The sequence below is a fragment of the Psammomys obesus genome, unplaced genomic scaffold, assembly GCF_907164565.1.
Source record: "Psammomys obesus unplaced genomic scaffold, mPsaObe1.curated_primary_1811, whole genome shotgun sequence".
Lineage (NCBI taxonomy): Eukaryota > Metazoa > Chordata > Mammalia > Rodentia > Muridae > Psammomys > Psammomys obesus.
In genome coordinates, this window is record NW_026585685.1 from 805,913 (window position 1) to 825,973 (window position 20,061).

A 20,061-nucleotide genomic window follows, 5' to 3' on the forward strand; every position below is an offset into this window, starting at 1 on the left:
TAAAATTTTAAAAATACACATTTAAAATTTTAAATGTGTAATCTACATTTTAAAAATGTAAATGACTGTTTCACAAGAGAAGACTTCCAAGTAGTCAATAAATATTATAAGTGTTTAAAATTGAAATGCATGTTAAACTACAATGAGCTGTCAGTATGTATTTACCAGAATGGCTAATATGTTTAGATGCATTAAAGGGCAACTGAATGTGACTGTTATTGCAAAGATTATAAATTAGTACAACCACATAAGAAAGCTGGATTCTACTAAAGCTATTTATTTTAGTCACACAATTCCAATCCTTGATAGATACCCAATGAAGTTTCCACATGTAAAAAAAAAATAAAATAAATGCACAAATGTCAAAATTAGGAAATGCATAAATTTTGATAAGAAAATATGCACCATCAAAGTGTAACAGCAAAGTAATCCATAAGCTACATGCAACATCAACAAAGTTCACAGACATGATACTGAGCCAAATAAATAATGCTGTTTAGGTTGATATACCAAAAATCCAGAATGCATGGTTTGTAAACAATTAAAGCATTTCTTACAGAACTGAAGCCTGGGAAGTCCAGTGTCAGGTAAGGGTGTATCTTATGTCTCAGAAGAGCATCCTTCCCAGTTGATAGACACTTTTCTTCTGACTTTGTCTATGTAAGTAATTAAGAGGATGTTCTCTGGGATTTCCTGTTACAAGGACATTGGAGCCCATTTATGAGAGCTGTACCTCAGCACTTAATAATCTTTCCAGTGATACCAGCATACAAGACTCTGGAGAAGAAACAAACATTTGGTCTACAACAATGGTATTTCAATTTAGAATAGAAGTTATTCTGAGGACAGGAAACAGGCAGGGGAGAACTTTTTGGGCATGTGCATCTTATAAAACTATTTCAAACTTGTCACTGTATGTTATAGAACATTTTCCTGTGTTTCTATTATAGTTAGTGGAAAGGTTGAAAATATACATAACAAAATAATTAAAGAAGTCATGCATTTGAGAGGTAGTGAGGTGTGGGGTAATACAGGAGGAGTTGGAGGGAGTAGAAGCGATAAAAATATAGTGCCCGCACATGAAATCCTTAACAAACATAAAAATTAAACTAAAAGTTACAAAGATAAACAAGAAATGATCACTCATGCTGCATTTTGGTATTAAAACTAATTAGGAATAAGAATTACAGGAAGATCAAAATAATCAGACTATTAAACACTTTTGTTGCATAGATGCCTAAAATGGGCAAGCTTGGATGCAGGCTGAGTTGACTGCCAAGCTCTGCCAAGACAGGATAAGCAAGTTTTTTTTTCCTCTCTTTTCTTAACTTTTATTAATTACACTTTATTCACTTTGTATCCCCCCATAAACCCCTCACTCCTCCCCTCCTAATTACCTTTCCTCCCCCTTTTTCACACATGCCCTCCCCAAGTCCGCTGATAGAGGAGGTCCTCCTCTCCTTCCTTCTGATCCTGATGAGTCTATCGGATCTCATCAGGAGTGGCTGCATTGTCATCTTCTGTGGCCTGGTAAGGCTTCTCCCCCCTTAGGGGGAGGTGATCAAAGAGCAGACCAAGCAGTTTATGTCAGAGGCAGTCCCTGTTCCCATTACTATGGAACCCACTTGGACACTGAACTGCCATGGGCTACATCTGTGCAGGAGTTCTAGGTTATCTCCATGCATGGTACTTGATTGGAGTATCCCCTGTGTTCAGGTTTTTTTGGTTCTGTTGCTCTCCAAGTTCTTAACAGTTCCTGCTTTACAAATATGTCTGCCAGATACACTGGGCCAGAAGGCTGAAAGTGAGGCTACAATGAGATTTTTGGTGACTGTCCAGACAGAGAACTGTCTCTGTCACCTTTTATTTTTTGGAAGTTGCTAGTCTGCATTTCCTATTTACTCAGATAATTAATTTTATTACTTCTCAAGTCTCTGATGTGACTGAAGACCAGTTATAGTTTTACAATTAAGCTTAATTGTTTAGAAGTTAAAAAGACATTTTAAGATCTAGATAGATGTTTTTAGGTTGATAGACATAAGATATGATAAAGAGTAATTTAGGTACAAAACTTTAGACTCACCAAGATAGGATAAATAATATTTCTTCAAGGTTCCCAAATACCTTTGGATTAGATATTATATATTTAAATCTTAACTATTGGTTTTTATACTTGTTTCATAATTGTTCTTACTGTACATAGTTCTAAAAAATAGCCTTTTATTAGACAAAATTGGGGAATTATAACAGCATGGTCTGATGCTTTGTATTTGATTTTTAATTATAATCTGCTTGCTGTCTGTTACAAGCAGACTATCATGTACCCCAAGTAATGCTGTATAACTTTGTCTCACTGTTTGACCAATAGAAGGCCAACACCTGGGCAGGGCAGAAATGAGGTAGTTGTGGCAGAGGTTCAAGGACTTTGGGGACAAAAGGATCTTGGAAGTGAGAGATGGGTTCCAGAAGAAAGAAGGAGGGAGTCAAGATGGGTTACTATGAAGAGAAGCACATGGTTGTATCAGCACAGATGGAGGAAAGTAGCTCATATGAAGAGAATTAGCAAGCATTTTGGGATTGTGCATGGGAGGTAACCCAGACAGAAATGATTAAAGCAGATGGCATGGGATGGAGGCTGGGAGATAAAGGTAGCTTAGAGGGTTAATATCTGCCCAGTTCCAGTTAAAATGAGGATATAATAAAATACAGCAGGTGCCTATGTCTTTTATTGATTATGATAGTTGACTAGATAATACTGATAGAATAACTATAGGGCTAATAATAAACATTATTAATCCATACTTTTATTATCCACAACACACACAGATTTTCCCCTTTTACTAGTTTCTTCATTATCCTTTAATGTGGAAGAACAGCCAATTCATTCAATTTTACATTTCAGTTCCTTTCAGCATATTCTGAGGAAGGCTTCCCCCACCCTCCAACTTGAGACTATTTCCTCTCAGTTTTGGACGCAGATGTGAGTAGACAATTTTTATGCTGAAAAGATATCCAGGCAGAAGCTCTTTGGAGAGACGGAACGCAAAACCAAAGCTCTTTCTCCCCATTAGTCACCATAGCCCCACCCTCCACCCCCACCTCGCCTACACCCATGCCATATGTTTCTGAAGGACCAACTGAAAAGGGAGCTGCAGAGGAGAGAGAACATGGAGGCGTAAAAGGCCATCTGCATTTAGTGCCTTCGGTGTGTGGATGATTGACACCTCTGAGGCCCTGTAACCTGCAGAGCTGTGTCTAGCTGGACTTGCAGAGCGCTCTCCAAATTTCCATATGGTCTTGAAACCACTTTAAACCTATGATCAAAATTAAGCTTTAAATCACAGTATATTGTGTGTGTGTGTGTGTGTGTGTGTGTAACTGCCGAAAGTAAAGAAAACTGTGAAAAATATTAAATGTCTGCATTAAGCAATGTCATTGTAAGGCTGGTAGAGCACTTACTTCCGTTATCTAGCATGTGCAATGCCATGGGTTCAATTCTCAGCTCTAAAAAAAGCAAAGCTGGGAGCAAGTTATTTTATTTTAGTCGTTATTGGATTTTTTATTTATCTTAATTACTTTTTTGTTTATATGGACGCTGTGTACATGGGGACTGGGGTGGTGAGCCTATGGGTCAGAAGACAGCTTTTGGGAATCAGTTCTTTTTCCACTCGGTGGGTTTTGGCAATGGAATTCAGGTCACCAGTCAGGGCAGCAACTGCCTTTACCCACTGAGCCACTGTCCTGCCCTCCTAAAGTTTCTACATTAATTGATTAATTGGAAAGTGTCACTTAGAAAACAAGCTTTTGTTCCTGTGGAGGTGATTATTAGAAGGACAGCTAGGAGATAAAAACCTGCAAATAATTTCCCCAGCTCAGTGTTTCCCCTAAACTCTCAGAAACAGGAAGTTGAACAGACAGACAGTACTGAGGAACCACAGGACAATGCATGAAATTGAGGGAAAGATACTTCCCTCACTAGGGATTCAAAACTAACCACTCTGAATATCGAGAGGCTTCCTAATCCCACCCGCCTCCAGTCCATCTAAAACTCTGAGATACAGCTCACCACAGAAGAGCCAGGAAAGGAAAGATATTTTATTCAAGCCTGTTGTTGACGTTTGAGGTATAAATTACTTTAGCCTCACCCCCTTAGGCTGAAAAATATAGTCCAAATGTGGATCAATATGATCATGGTTTAAAATTGGAAGTTAGTACTCACTCTCAAAAGATGACTCCCAAGGAATCTAACTTGAAAAACAACACTCCTTGGTGTTGAGTTTCTGCTACTTCTCCAATTTCGATCTTGGAATTAGCTTGACTGGAGTCTGTAGAAAAGATGAGGAGTATCAAACTCAGCTGTAAGAATGGGAAAAGCAAGAGTGCCTGGTCTCATGCAAATATCTAGGGATGCATGAGCATGGAGAAAGCAGAAGTTATCACCTCTAGAGTTCTCTTGGAAAAACACACTGAAGTAGAGTTGAACAGAAAATGCTAAAGAGAGGTAAAAAAAAAAAAAAACAAAAACATGAAAGCAAGAGGAAGAGGCAGAACAGAGGGTGGAAGTGTGTTTCTTTGAGCCCAGCAGAGAGCTCAGAAGCACAGAGCATCTGTAGGAAAGGGCGCTGCTTTAGAAAGAAACTGAAGCTCCTCAAACCACCATTTTCTGATGCTGGCTGGTGCCACTCCCAAACCAGTATGATCTCAGCTCCAAAGCTGAGAGACACTCTAAGGCAGTGAAAAGAACTGTCAGTTAGTTACACATGCACTGTTAAGGATAGCAGCCCTTAAAATAATTGCAACTGATTCATCCTTTTACATTAGCAAAAGTTTAGATATTTTTAAATTAATTTAATTTTTTTATTATTAGTTACATTTTATTCACTTTGTATCCCAGCTGTATCCCGCTCCCTCATTCCCTCCCAATCCCACCCTCCCTCCCTCATCACCTCCTTGCCCCTTTCCAAGTCCACTGATTGGGGAGGACCTCCTCCCCTTTCTCACCTTGTTTTATCAGGTATCTTCAGGACTGGCTGCAAAGTCCTCCTCTGTGGTCTAGCAGGACTGCTCCTCCCTTGCAGGGTGGGGAGGTCAAAGAGCCTGCCATTGAGTTCCTGTCAGAAATAGTCCCTGTTCCCCTTATTATGGGAAACCAATTGGTTACTGAGCTATAGATATTTAAAGCATACAAAATGGAATGGTTTTATGATTTGATTTGATTGTGTGTGTGTGTGTGTGTGTGTGTGTGTGTGTGTGTGTGTACTTAGAATCTACTTTCTTAGCCGTCTATAAGCATAGAGCTTTTGGAATTTACTATGATCACCAGGTTGTTTAGTTGTTCTATTGGTGTCACTTTGCCCTCACGTGCCTGACGGGTTTCTTTGAAAAGCTGTCACACAGTGAGGACTGAACATCATTGGTTCTGTTGTAGCTAGTGTGGGATTTTAGAGGTGGCTGTATCTAAGCTGACCAGTTAGTGGGAGTTTGTGGTATTCGATTCATGCAGTCTTCATCTCTGACTACTTCCTATGCACACCCATCGCTCCAGCACAGGTCAAACATTTTTTTTCAGTGAGTCTCTCAGTGTCTAAAGAAAGTCCATGCCAATGTTTGCACCCATAATTTTTCTGCCTAAATATTCTGATTGTGACTCTTTTTATGAAAGGTCCTACCATCTAAATGAGCCAATTGAGTCTTACTTTGCCTTCTTCATCATTTCAATCCAGTATTTTTACCTTAAAAATATTTATAAAATATATCTTCTTTTCTTCAGGAAAGTGGGGAGAAGGTTTTAAATTCACCAACTCAACAAAATTAGCAAGTTTGTACTCATCTATTTAAAAACTTATTTTCCTGCCCAACTCAAGTAGATTGCTCAGAGGCCATGCTCCACTCCCCACTCTGTTGGACGTGATATCTTCAAAGCATAGGAAAAGGGTTAGCTCATGAGATGGATCGGGACCCTCTTTGTTCTCTCTTGAGTCTCCACTTTGTCTCTGGTGTTATCTTATTGTTCTTGCCTTGCTCCTGAACATTGCATGGCAATATCCTAAGGTATCAGTGGTTAAACATATGTTTTTAGGGACCGATGCTTTATCCTCAGTTCCCACCAATCCTGGGCAGCAGAGGTTACCTCACTGTGCTTCTTACACAAATTGGACCCTCCGCTTCTTTTTTTAAATTTTTTATTTAACTTTTATTAATTACACTTTATTTATTTTGTATCCCCCCATAAGCCCCTCCCTCCTCCCCTCCCGGTCCCACCCTCCCCCCCTTTCTGCATGCATGCCCCTCCCCAAGTCCACTGATAGGGGAGGTCCTCCTCTCATTCTTTCTGATCTTAGTCTATCAGTTCTCATCAGAAGTGGCTGCATTGTCAGGGTTCTAGGTTATCACCATGAATAGTCCTTGGTTGGAGTATGAGTCTCTGGCAAGTTCCCTGTCTTCAAATTTTCTTGTTCTGTTGTGATATAGGAAAGACATAGAGCTGAATTGCACAAAGTATTTGTAGCTGTCCCCTGATCATCTTGCTCACATGTCTGAACCAGAGGCTGAACATCACTGATTTTAAAAGTGGGGCCCTTTGTCATGAGGCATAAAATACTGTCTGCCTGAGCCCTCAGAAGTGTGTCTGTTAAGCCTGCTCTCTCTCCATCTCTGACTCCCTTACTGATGTGAATCCTCCTCCCAAAACTCCTCTCCCCAAAGTTCAAGTATGTACAGAGGGAAGGAGTAAACAATTGAGACGGCTCTGGGAACTCTGTCTTTTCCCCTGCCAGCCTCTATTGGAAAAAGATTTCCGCTGCCCTGTGCATTATTGATAATGATAAAACTCAGTATTCCAATATCAAGGATTTATTATTTGGAGTTTAAAAAGCCTTTGTTCCTCAAGCCCGACACTGAAGATTAGTCACTCCTTGGGGACTCAACAGTGAAGTTTGAGATGGGAGTTGGAAAATGGCCTATTTCTATTTTCTGTTCTGCTTCAATTATGTTTCTAATTGGAAAGACGCTTAATGCAATATACATAATATATACATAATATATATTATATATATAAATATATATATAAATATAAATAATATAAAATATTATTTATAATATATTTATATATTTATATATAAAATATAAAAATATAAATATATATAAATATATATATATAAAATGCAATATACATAAATATATATATATATATATATATATATATACACCAATAAAATGCCACCATTCATGCTAGAGGTTTTCCAGTTCCCTGTACTCACCAGACATAAACTTCTCTGACTTGCTCTTTCCCAAAAGAACAATTTGCATGTGCATGGGCTTTCTTGCCTTTTGCCTTCAGACTGGCGTCTTGTCAACAGGGGCGCAGGCGGTTAGGTTTGAGGTTAGAAGTAAGACATTTACCCGTCCAGCCCCCAGCCTGCTTGTACAGAAAGTTGAAGTTCCTGCCCACTCAAGAGCAATCACAACTTCAACGTCCTTCTCAGCAGCAGCAGCAGCAACTCCTCCCCCACCCCGCCCCCGGCCCCGGGCATAGCTTCAGGTGGAGGGATTAGATAAGGTCTCTCCTCTCAGAGTGTGATCGAACATCTCTTTATTCCTCTTAAAGTTTTAGATGAACAGTCCGCTAAAGTTTCCTCTGTTACTCCAGGAAACATGACATTCGCCTCCTTCAGGAGCTCCACTAATAGAGCTATTATGCCTACATGTTTAACATAAACGCAATTTATTCCTTGGATGGTATCTTGAGCCGCTTGGCCCCATGGGTTTCTTAGTCTGCTGCTCTAAAGGTCCAGAGCTGCCTGGCCTCAGCTCCTAGAATAGCTCCATAAAGGCAATGATTCAGATTCTTAAAAATCTTTATCTCCCCCCTTCCATGGTGAATGAGGATACACGAAGTACTGCCTGAGAATCTGTTTAGTCCTTTAGCTGCTGTTTGAGACCCTATGGACATTGCCATAAGACGGAAGTTATTTTTATATGGGATCTACATGCACCAGACAACTAACATTTTTTCCACTATTTGCAATTTTTAAAATGTGTGTACCTGGTTAGTTAACTGTCCTGGACCTGCCCCTCCTGAACAAACCTATTGTAACCACACCCCAAGGGGACAGTATAAGGCAAAGCTGCAGACAAACTAAAATCTGAAAGTGTGGAATCAATAGTTAAATAATAGTCCCTTGCTAGGGCAATCTCAGAAGAAGAGAGTGTTACCGACTAGATGAGTCACATGCCCCCAGATCTCAGGGCAGCTGTGGAAGTCCAGCCGCTACCTCTGGCTTCACTGGTGTGTGCTTTGTGGGCATCTGAGCGTCCTCTTCTAATACCTGTATGTTTTACAATCTCTTTTCAGCCAGTATGTCACCTTGACTTCACAGTAGTTCTGCCACGAAGCAGCATGATTTATCTTTCTTCCACATTTGAGAGATACAGTAAGACCCTCGTGACTCCAGAGTCTGTGCTTTTCCATTTTTCAGCAGTCTTTATCTTTTTTTCTTTTAACAACAAAATGACCCCACTTCTTCCTACACATATGGAAATGCAGGCTGGTCCTATGAAGAAGATCTAAATCACTTGTTCTCTCACGATATTGTGATAGCTGTGGCTAACCTTCCTATGACTTTAGTCTATGACAGTTTTGCAGCACTGAAGTCATTTCACACATAAACCTTTGTGACCTAGAATTTAGCATTGGCGTGATCTTGGAGTTCTTCACATTTATGTAGTCATGTGGTGGTTTTGGTCCCCCCTGTGAAGTTGGTTGTAAAACTGTTACATGGAGAATCATCTTTATGGGAAAGAAAACAATCCCTGAGTGTAACAGACACTGCTTTATATGTCACGGAGAAACTGTCCCTAGGCCTGGCATACACAGCTCACCTTCCTTGCTTAGCTCTCATAACCATGCTTGTTCTGTTTTCTCAGGGCTTTGTACATGCTAGGCCGAGGCTCTGCTCTACTACTGAGCTGTGACCTAACTCATCTATTTATTTATTTATTTGTTTTGGGGTTTTCAAGACAAGCTTTCTCTGTGTAACCTTGGCTGTCCTCAACTTGCTTTGCAGACCATGCTGGCCTCAAACTCACAGAGATCTGCCTGCCTCTGCTTCTCTAAGAGCTGGAATTACAGGCGTGTGCCATCTTGGCTAGCTCTTTCTTTTTAAGATTTATTTATACACATGAGCACAAGCCTGTATGACAGAAAACGGCATCAGATCACATTATAGATGGTTGTGAACCACCATGTGGTGCTGGGAATTGAACTCAGGACCTCTGAAATAGCAGACAGTGCTCTTAACCACTGGGCCATCTCTCCAGGCCCGCCTACCTCTTCCTTAATCTAAGTAAATCCTGATGATTCTTCAGCCTCATCTTCTCAGGGAGAGGTGCTAAATATTGATGAGTCTGATACAGAAGCAAGCCAAATAAAGAAAATGTGCCCTTTAATGAGAACATTTGTGATGGGAAACTCGTGCCTGGGAAAGCACAGCTCAGTCTAGTCAACCTTACCTGTGGGAAACACCAATCTAAAAGCAGGTGAGAGAGGCAGCCACGTCCATTAATTGACTAGGAGAAACCAGGAATCACCTCCACCCTCTTCTAAGCCAAAGACCCCAGTATTCACTCTGTTAGCCAATTCTTTGGATTTGTGTATGACAGCTTTCAAATGGCACAAACTGCCACTTGAGTGGGTGGTTTACTCATGTGAGCTATGAGCTTTGATTTGTTACCAAATACACAATGCTATGCCAGGTGTCTTTACTTTAAGGCCAGACTTACACAAACACACACACACACACACACACACACACACACACTAGTGGGGAAAAGAGCAGAAGATAAAAGGAGAGGGCACTTCAGGAGGCTCCACCCTGAAGATCTGAGTTAAAAATGAATCTGGAAGGGTTTGGCAGTGGATTGCCAGGTGTCATGGAGAAAGAGCATCAGGAGGGAGGCATGGTGACCACAACAGCCTTTCCTTCATGGGGATAAGGACTGGAAGGAAGAACTTTTTTTTCTCCTTCGATGAATTTGTATTTTGAAGGAAAGGAAAGGAAGGAAGGAAGGAAGGAAGGAAGGAAGGAAGGAAGGAAGGAAGGAAGGAAGGAAGGAAGGGAAAAAAGAAGGAATGAAAGAGAAGACAGGAAAAAATGAAAGGGAAAAAGGAGGAAAAGATAGACTTCACTAGCCATGAGGAGTCAGGCTTTTCACGCTTTCAAGAGCTAATTAGGAGAAGTTTATTCTTGACAGAAGAGTTTCATCTGTGGGTGAAACAGAAAGCTTTCCTAGGGAGTGGCTGGAAGGTTCAGCCATGGCCCAGGGCCCAGACCACTGGGCAGGGGCGTTTCCTGTTGGGAGAAGGAGCCACATTCCCCATTATTTGCGACAGCTTGAGGACCCACAGGCTGCCTGCAATGTGCAGACTGCATAATTTAGCATGAAGGTTGCCAACAATTTTTGGCCTGAGCTTTTTGACTGGTTTTCATTTAGCAGCAATTTCATTTTTTTCCCGGGACAATTCATGTTTTAATGAAGAAAAATTCAGTGACCTTTAGTCAACTTGGCAAGGGAGAAGGTGGGTGACAGTGGTCCAGAAAAATCATGACTGAGTCTACTGTCCCCATTAAATGCCCGAGAGCAGCCATCGAGCAGTTCATTCTCTTGTGGCTGGAGAGGACACCTTGTCCTGAAGAGATGACAACTGTTCATGCTCATCCAATCAAGCACTTTGAAAGCAACTGTGGCTCTAGAGAGGCCAGCCCCAGTTGACAAAGGAAGCAACATTACAAAACTGGGGCCAGTCCTTATTCATTTGCCAAACAACACAATCTCTCAGGGTGCCTAAGCACAGGAAAGCCAGCCACATAATTAAGTATTCCAATATACAATGAATCGGGTCTATATGCCACACTTCCGCGCATGAGGAGCCTTACAGTTCTGAGCAGGCAGTGTTACTCTCATCTGTTGCCTACCCAACTTCCAACAAAATATTTGCGTCAGTACCTTGGGGGGGGTGTTTTCCCAGACACACAGGGTTTTATTCACCATCCAGATGTAAACCCACACTTGGATAACAGACACTTCTCAGGCTGACACCATGGCAACTTCACACTTAACGACAGTCTCTCCATCCTGGCAATGCCCTGTGAACCTGAGGAAGGGGAAGGAGCGGAGAAAATATCCAATTATCTTTCAGCTTTTGTTTCTTCAGACTTCAACGTGGACCCAGCCCTATTGGCTTTATGCTCTGAGGACGAAGAGGAGGAACAGATGAGATTCTAGCTCCAGGAACAATGGGGGGCCACTACCGAGTGAGCACAGCTGTGCCCCTATACACAGTCTGGAAAGGGATGCCCCAGCCTTTCGTTACTTTCCACATCCAGTAAGTGGTTCTGGCTCAGTCCTCTTTGTCCTGCGCTGTGGTTATTCACCTGCATTTTTTCGAGTTATTTCTTTTATTATTTTTATTTTTATTAATTACAGTTTATTCACTTTGTATCCCCCCTGTACCTCCCTCCCTCCTCCCCTCCTAACCCCACCCTTCCCCCAACTTCTTTACCTATGCCCCTCGCCCAGTCCACTAATAGGAGAGGTCATCCTCCCCTTCCCTCTGATCCTAGTCTATCAGGTCTCATCAGGGATGGCTGCATTGTCTTCCTCTGTGGCCTGGTAAGGCTGCACCCCCTTCAGGGGGAGGTAATTAAAGAGCAGGCTAATCAGTTCCTGTCAGAGACAGTCCCTGTCCCCACTACTATGGAATCCACTTGGACACTGAACTGCCATGGGCTACCTCTATGCAGGGGTTCTAGGTTATCTCCATGAGTGGTCCTTGGCTGGAGTATCAGTCTCAGAAAAAAACCCTGTGCCCAGACTTTTTGGATCTGTTGCTCTACTTGTGGAGCTCCTGTCCTCTCCAGGTCTTACTATCTCCCACTTCTTTCGTAAGATTCCCTGCACTCTGCCCAAAGTTTGGCTATGAGTCTCAGCATTTGCTTTGATACCCTTCAGGGTAGAGCCTTTCAGAGGCCCTCTGTTGTAAGCTCCTGTCCTGCTCCCTGTACAATGAAATATGATCACATGTACCTCCCATCTCTCCTCCCCAAACATTTCCACAGCCCCAGAACATATATCTCTTATGTTTTTCTCTTATTTTTTTGATCATCTATTAACTCCAACTACATGCTTTCCCAATGTGAGAGCCTGGAGTCAACACTGGAACATGGAAAAATGATCACTAGACCCCTCCTCAATAGAGAATGGGTCTTCTCTGGTCCAGCAACTGTGCATTGCCAACAGGTAGTGAGTATGGGGTAGGCCTGAAAATCATCTATCTATCTGTGCCACATGATATATGTGGCATTTTGGCTAGCTTGCCCTTACAAAGGTCTTTTGCAGGTAACCACAGCTCCTGTGAATTCATGAATGTGGTAGCCAGGCCATTCCCAGAAGCCATCAGGTTACACCATCCCTCCCCGTTCTTTGGAACTCACAATTTGTTATTCCCCTTCCACAATGTTTCCTGAGCCTTGTTGGTGGTGAGGAGACTAATACAGATGTCCCATTTAAGGCTGCACTCTCGGTCTCTTTTTCTCAGTAATGAGAGCAGTTATGCATCTATTGACTGCTACTAACTCCAAAGAGAAGCTTCTCTGATCAAGGCCAAAAGTATCCAAAGTCTATGGGTATAAACATAAATATAAGTGAGGCCACTTCATACTTATCAAAAGAACAATTCACCAAGAGGGTGTTCCAATTCTATATATATATACCAGCTTGACCCCAAGACAATGACAGTAGGTGACTTCAATACCCCACTCAAGCCAATCTACCCTCATCTGGACAAAACCTAAGCAGAAGCACCACTAAAGTTAAAAGTTGCCAAAAGTCAATTGAATAATCTAAGGTTCTTGAGTAATTTTGTATTTTTATCTTTCTATTGTTCTCGACCACTTTGTAAAGATACAAAAGTCATTTGACCGAATGCCACAAAGCAGCAATTATCAGCCACTGAGCAGCAATCCAGTTCTATCTGAATTGTTAGAACATCATAGAGCCATGAGTCATATAGTAAAAGTTCAGAAAACTATTGTAACTCATGCATGGTGAACATGAAACCGCTGTGATGTCACTGAATGAAAGTTACCTTGGGTGTGCACCAGGTTATCCTGTTATCCAAGTCAGTAACTCGTTTTTCTTGGCTCTCCATTCAACTACATATAGATCCTGGCTAGTAAAATTTAAACAGAACAAAGTTAGTTCTGGAAGTTTTTTTTTTAATTTTTTATTTAACTTTTATTAATTACACTTTATTCATTTTGTATCCCCCCCATAAGCTCCTAGTTCTGGAAGTTTTAAATGCTTTGATATGCCATAAATACACACACACACACACACACACACACACACACACACACACACACACGTCCTTGTCCTCTCCTGCGATTGGAAATGAATGCTTTAGGTGAGGTTAGTTAGTCCATCATTATTGTCCTGGAGTGAGAAGAATGCAGTGATTTTTAACAAGTGCATGATTGGTGCATGGTGACAAAGAAACACGAATCTTTTACGTCATTGGAATTTCAGAATTGTGACTCCATCTCAAAATAGCTCATTCTGATTGATTTAGCCACTGAAGTTCTATCTTTTAGGTGTGAATGAGAGGGCACATAGGAAAACTGGGAAAATGCTCTGGGTATGCGGTTCTTGTGGGACTCAGCATAGCATAACTTTTCTTTAAAAACACATGGTTGTCTGCACACATTCTTTAGCTTAGCAGCTAACTCAGAACATCACTTAAACCAAGCTGACTGTGACTAGAAGAAAAGGAGTGAAATTAGCAAGACATGGTGTTTTTCTGGTCTTTTTGATTTGGTGTGATATACAGAAGCTATTTGCATTGGAGAAAGAGAAATGATCACGTGTTGGACTGTGTTGAATGGTGGATCATACTAAATGTACTTCAGCCTGAGAGAAGGACCACCATCAAACAGCAATCAAACTACTGATCGCTATGGAAAAGATAACAGAACTATTTTGATTATAATGTGGAAAATTGTTTATACTTATTTTCACGGTCCCTACACTATAGAAAACCATGATGCAGAGAGTGGTAGTTGCCCCAAACCTACCACTTGGAGTTAGTTTTGACTGCATTTTAGAGAGAAATAACTTCAGATATCTTGCATGTCTATAAATCAACACACATGCTTTATATAGATGGGGATTGGGATAAAGGTAATATCTTTTTGAAAGCTAAGAAATGGCTCAGCAGGGGGGGGGAGGGGTGTTTGCTATGCAAACTTGAGGACCAGAGGTCAGATCTCTAGAACCGTGAAGGTGGGCTCTCTGTTGCAATATGGGAGGTGAAGACAGAAGAACTGCCAGATCCTCCCAGGCCAGCTAACCTGGTAGTATGCAGAAACAAGGTAGAGACCATGTCTCAGAGTAGGAAATAGGGATTGACACCTGTGGTCGTCTTTTGACTTCATGCGATGCACAGGCCAGTGCACATTCGCGCGCACACACGTACACACAGACACATGCACACACTGCATACACAAACCCATATGCGAAGATAAAAATAATATTCAGTTTATTGAGTCTAACATGCATAGATCTAATAGTTAAGATACAGGCAAGTGCAGGGTTCATAATCCACCCTTGTTGCAGTTCCCTGTTTGGTATATAGCATTGTACAGAGTAGATCAATAAGAGCCATCCCATGACACGATTAATCCCTGGCACTAACAATGTTACTCTGCTACGCTTGCAGGCAGGGGCCTAGCATAACTCCTCTGAGAGGCTTCACCCAGCAGCTTACGGAAACAGATGGAGAGACCCACAGCCACACATTAGACAGAGCTCAGGATGTCCTATGAAAGAGCTGGGGAAAGAACTCAGAGAGCCAAAGGATTTAAGGTCTCCACAGAGTCAACTAACCTCGACCCCTGGAGGTTCACAGAGACAGAACCACCAACAAAGAACATGCATGGACTGGATCTAGGCCCCCTGAACAGATGCGCAACTTGGTCTTCATGTGGATCCCCCCACGTGAAGCTGGACCAGGGGCCCTCTCTAACTCTGACGCTTTCCTTTGGATCCCATTGCCCTATTTGGGCTACGTTGTCTGGCTTTAGTGGGAGAGGATGTGCCTAGTTCTGCAGTGACTTCATGTGCCAGGGTGGGTTGGTACCCATGGAGGACCTCCCCTTTTCTGAGGAGGAGGAGAAAGGAGAATGTGGCGGGGGGGGGGGGGATGTATGAGGGGTAGGGACTGAAAGGAAGGGAGGGGTACTGCAATATAAATATAAAGTGAATAAATTAATTAATTAATTAATTAATGGAGAAACAAAAACAGGAAAATAACATACATTTGAGTCTAATATGCCTAGACCTAATAGTTAAGATAGAGACAAGAGCAGGGATCTGTAGCACTTTTTTTTAACTCTGCTTTATTCTGGGTTCCTCAAAGCTTCTCATTCCAACCCTCAAACCTAGGTAGGAGAGAGAGGGTTAGTGGGGAGAGGGACCACAGACCCCTTTACTTCTCCTGGCTGTTTATGGTGGATGGGCTACCCTGAGGCTATATCAGTCTCCGTCAACAGCAAACTCAGGAGGCTCCTCCATGCCACTGCTTTGAAACGTTTCTCTCCATCCACCACATCATCTGTCTCTAGTCACTCCAAACTGCTTCACAACACACGCCAACACTGCATGCCACACTTTTTCTTTCCAGGCTCCCATATTTATATCCCTTAGAGCCCTAGACCATAGCCCTCTCTGTGCTACATGAAGCAGGCCATTACCAGCTGGCAAAGGCCATACCCTGCAAAAGACAGTTATCAGCTGTGGATAAGCTAAAGCCCAAACTAAAATCCCACACTTGGGATTAAAACAAAAACATATTTACATAACATAATTGAGTTTACAAAGAAACCCAAAATTCCATTACAGGGTTCATAACATACCCTTCCTGACCTGAAATCCAATGTCTAGTATACAGTATTGTATAGAATAGATCAAAGAAGAAGATAATTTGCATGCTTGCTAATAAAGACTTGCAAAAATTATAACATATATATCATTTCATAGAATAAAATTGTACGCAGACACTTAAAATTGAGATAGAATTATTTTTGATGTGCTGTAAAGTAAATATTTTATAAAAATCACTTCCTTAGCGGTTACTTCTGATTTCTTAGATTGGGCAAACTTTCTTAATATGTATAGCACCCTGGGCTTCACCTAAAATAATACTAACACCTCTTCAAAGTCTTGTTCAGTCTCTTGGAAACTAGACAGAAAATATATAGATCAAGAAACACATTTGTGTATTTATTTGTTCTTAATTTTAGGATAAAGACATAACACTGTTAAACCAGAAGTCTAGTAATATTTATATCAGTATTATTCTATACTATGTTTGTATTATACATTTTGCCCTGTGTATTCACATGTGTTATATATGTGATTGTACATGTAATATTTGTGATATAAATATTTAAAGCATACATCATATCTCTAAGATACAGATTTTGCTATGTTTTTTATTGAAATGTACTTGTTTGCATTCTTGCCCAGGATGATGATATACTAAATCCTAGAAAAATAAAGGAAGTAATTTGTTAAATCACTTTGCAAGCTTTGCTAACATTATATGTGGGAAATTTTTATTTTGAGCCCAAAATTCTTTTATTTTGTGTTCATGTCATCACTGGGAGGCCAAACATCAGTTATAATGACATAAAAGAGTGCTTTGTGTGCCCTAACTAAACACAGAGTCCAGAGACTTAGAGATAATCTCAGGAGAATTCAGGAGCTGGCTTCATTGGTGAAATTTTAGGGGTGTTAGAGTATAGAGTAGGATGAGACATCCTCAAGTTACTGTACTGTTGTGCAGCTGAGACTTCAGAAACTGAAACAGTTCTTCCTGGAAGGAAGAGGGAGGCTAGAACTGAGGAAATAAACAAACCTTACAAGGCTCAGGAGAGTCAGAAATTTACAGGACTTAAAGATTCCTCCCTGAGGTTATAGAAGCAGCCACAATTGCTGAAGAGAGAAACTTTCCAGTGCTGTAAGTTGAACAAGGAACACTGAGGACTCGTCTTCTTACATAGGAGTTGTTACTTATGCTGGGGTGGGCTTTTCAGTGATGCAGCCTCCTTTACATTGCTTATGCTCCTGAAAATAACCCAATAAATTCATTGGTTCACCAAGTTTGACTTGGCTGGGATCATTTGGCTGCTCTGTCACTTATGACCTATCTGTGGTGAAGAGATGTTTCCTCTCCAGGAAAAGGCACATGCCATACAACTTTCACCACTAAGAAAGATGCACAATGTTAGGTTCTCCTCTCTTAACTGTGAAGATAACAATAGGTTTTTTTTTTTCTTTTTTTCCTGGAGTCTATCATAAGAAATGCACCCATAGGAGGTCCATTGAAGCATGAATCACATGATCCAGCAGAAACACAATAATGATGAAGCTATTTAATCTGATTTAAACATTAGGAAGTGATGCTATGTGGAGTCTACAATCATCTATAAGATAGGATTCTACTCTAAAAAATAACCTACATTGTCCATAATAACTAACTGAACATCATTTTAAAAGCAGATATGGGCCCCACTTGAAAACAAAAAGTGGGCATGAGATAGTAAGTGACTATGTGACCAGATTGTTTTGTCATAACTTAAGTATCTTCAGATCCATCAAAATGCATGATCAAGGGAGAAGTAATCCATTGTCTCACGGGAAAGAAACACCCATGGGATTAGAGAGATCAAGACAGTGCAAATAACTCATTTAAATGAATAGTTTCATACTTCTCAGATCTCGTAGCTTCATCTTCCTCAACTATAGCCTCATAGCAGTTAGTGTTGAAAGGGCTCTCCTCACCTACTGAAAAAATGGGGACTGGGATATAGCTCTGTGGAAGAATGCTTACCTATCATACATGAGGCCCTGGGCAGAAGAGGGGAGGGGAGAAAAAGAGAGGAGAGAAGAAAAAAGAAAACAAGAGAAATCTCAGGCCAGGCTCACAAGGAAGTTGGAAAACATACCACAACTGGGATGCTAGCTCCCTACTCTAGGGAATCTCTCAAAACTAGTGGTAAAGGAAAATTCCCTAATGTACTAAACTTTAAACTCTAGTTACCGGCTCTGTGTGTTTAAGGAAAGAAGTGGCATACTGTGCTATACTCCCCATCACTGAAGGGACTCTGGACAGCTCCAGCACAGCAAGCATGGCCCTGGCAGGCCTTGCCCTTCTCCCCAGTTTTCTCTGCCTTCTTAAAAACCTTTAGATTTACATTCTTAAAGCTAGCCTCCAAGGTCTATCCCCTTACTTGATCACTTTCACCTTCTGAGGATGACTACCAAGGTCCAGCTATCAAAGTCTTGAAGTCCAACAGTCAAAAGCCTCATTTGGCTCACCTAACTAACATGCCCATTAAAATTGAACCCTAACATGAGGGTTCAACCCTCACCCTAACATGAGGTTTCCCTTTTACCTTTATAAACTGCCTTTTTCCTATGGGGCATGTCTGACTCCTCTCTATCCAGAGGCAGTCCTTTGTCATCTGGGACAAAAACCCCTTACCCATTTTCCTTGTTTCCTTCCTCCTCTCCCTCATCCTCTATCTCTCATCTTTGTCTCTCTGGGGCAAATAAATATTCTTTGCACTGAGAACTTGGTCTTGGGAGTCCTGGGCCAATACTGGTTTCTTACAGTCATAAGTGGCAGAGCTATGACAAGAGGCTTCAGATTGTTCCAAAGTCTGGAAAGAATAAAATTGAGAAATATGAAACAAATATTGGGGGGGGGACATAGAATTGGTTTATGGGAGTGGGTACAAGCAGATACTCTTAAAAGCAGTTGTCTCCTAGCCTGGCTTTTTCACTTACAATGCACTTGGCACTGAGCTGATCTGTCTTGTTGATTTAAGATTCATTGATCAGGAGCAGAAGGCTGAGTTACATTTTGGTTATCTCAAAATGATACTGGAAGCAGCAAGAACAGACTGGAATTTTCCAAAGGCTTCTGCCTACCACAAGGGGCTCTCCCCAGGGTGATTTCTAACTGTTTTCAAGTTCATTAGTTTCTAATACCTATCTTCATTTTGATTCTGTAGTTTTTTTTAAGTATTGGTTTAGGACAAAGAACAGAGCCTTTTTAGTTGACTGTCTTCCTGGATCATTGTTTTTCCGCTTCTTCAGCAATAAGATGGGGGTTAAAGAAAGTGCATAAAGAAAAAACGATGTCAAGCCCTGTTCAGAAAATAAAAGAAACTGGGATGGCCGAGGGGAAAAAGGGATGCTGAAAGAAGAGAGAGAATTTATGTAGTTCCGGGACTTTTCATATATTTGTGGTTAAACATGAAGTTATTGCCTGACTTCATTGGAACAAATTGGCCCGGTTTACGGAACTCAGTCTCCATGGTCATGAGGATGTCAAGCCATCACGGGCTTCTTTTTCCACAACCTCTGGGACCTTAGTGTTGTACTCTTAGGATAGATTCAGACATGTGTGAAACAGTGGGGGAGAACAGATTCCCTGCAGCAAGTCGAGGTCTGACATTTCCCAGAAGGTTCAGAATGTACATTTTGCTATTATTCTCAAGATTTGGAACTGAGATTTCCAGGTTCTTTTTGATAAGCAGAGTCTTGGCTGCTCTGTAAAATTAAATATTTCAAATATTTTTCTTTTCTTTTATCCTCCACTACATGTAGCCATGAAAGGCTCACACCAGGGAGGTGTTTAGATTTCACTGTCAATGTGTAGGATTTCATTGTTGTCATTACTGTGTTTATCAAATTCCTCCTGGTTATGGGCCATTAAGCATTTCACCAAGAAAATATAAATTCTGAAATGCAAGGTAATTCAATGGGCTAGATATCCTCGAAAGCCGTATCTCCATCCACGCACACACGGGAGGCCTCTCCCATCTGGCCAGACCTAGCAGCTGAAATTCACTCCTGAGGTTTCCCATTCCTGTCAATCACAGCATCCTGCTGTGAACCCCATGCCTCCTGCAGCTTCTCTCACACAGACTATCAGAC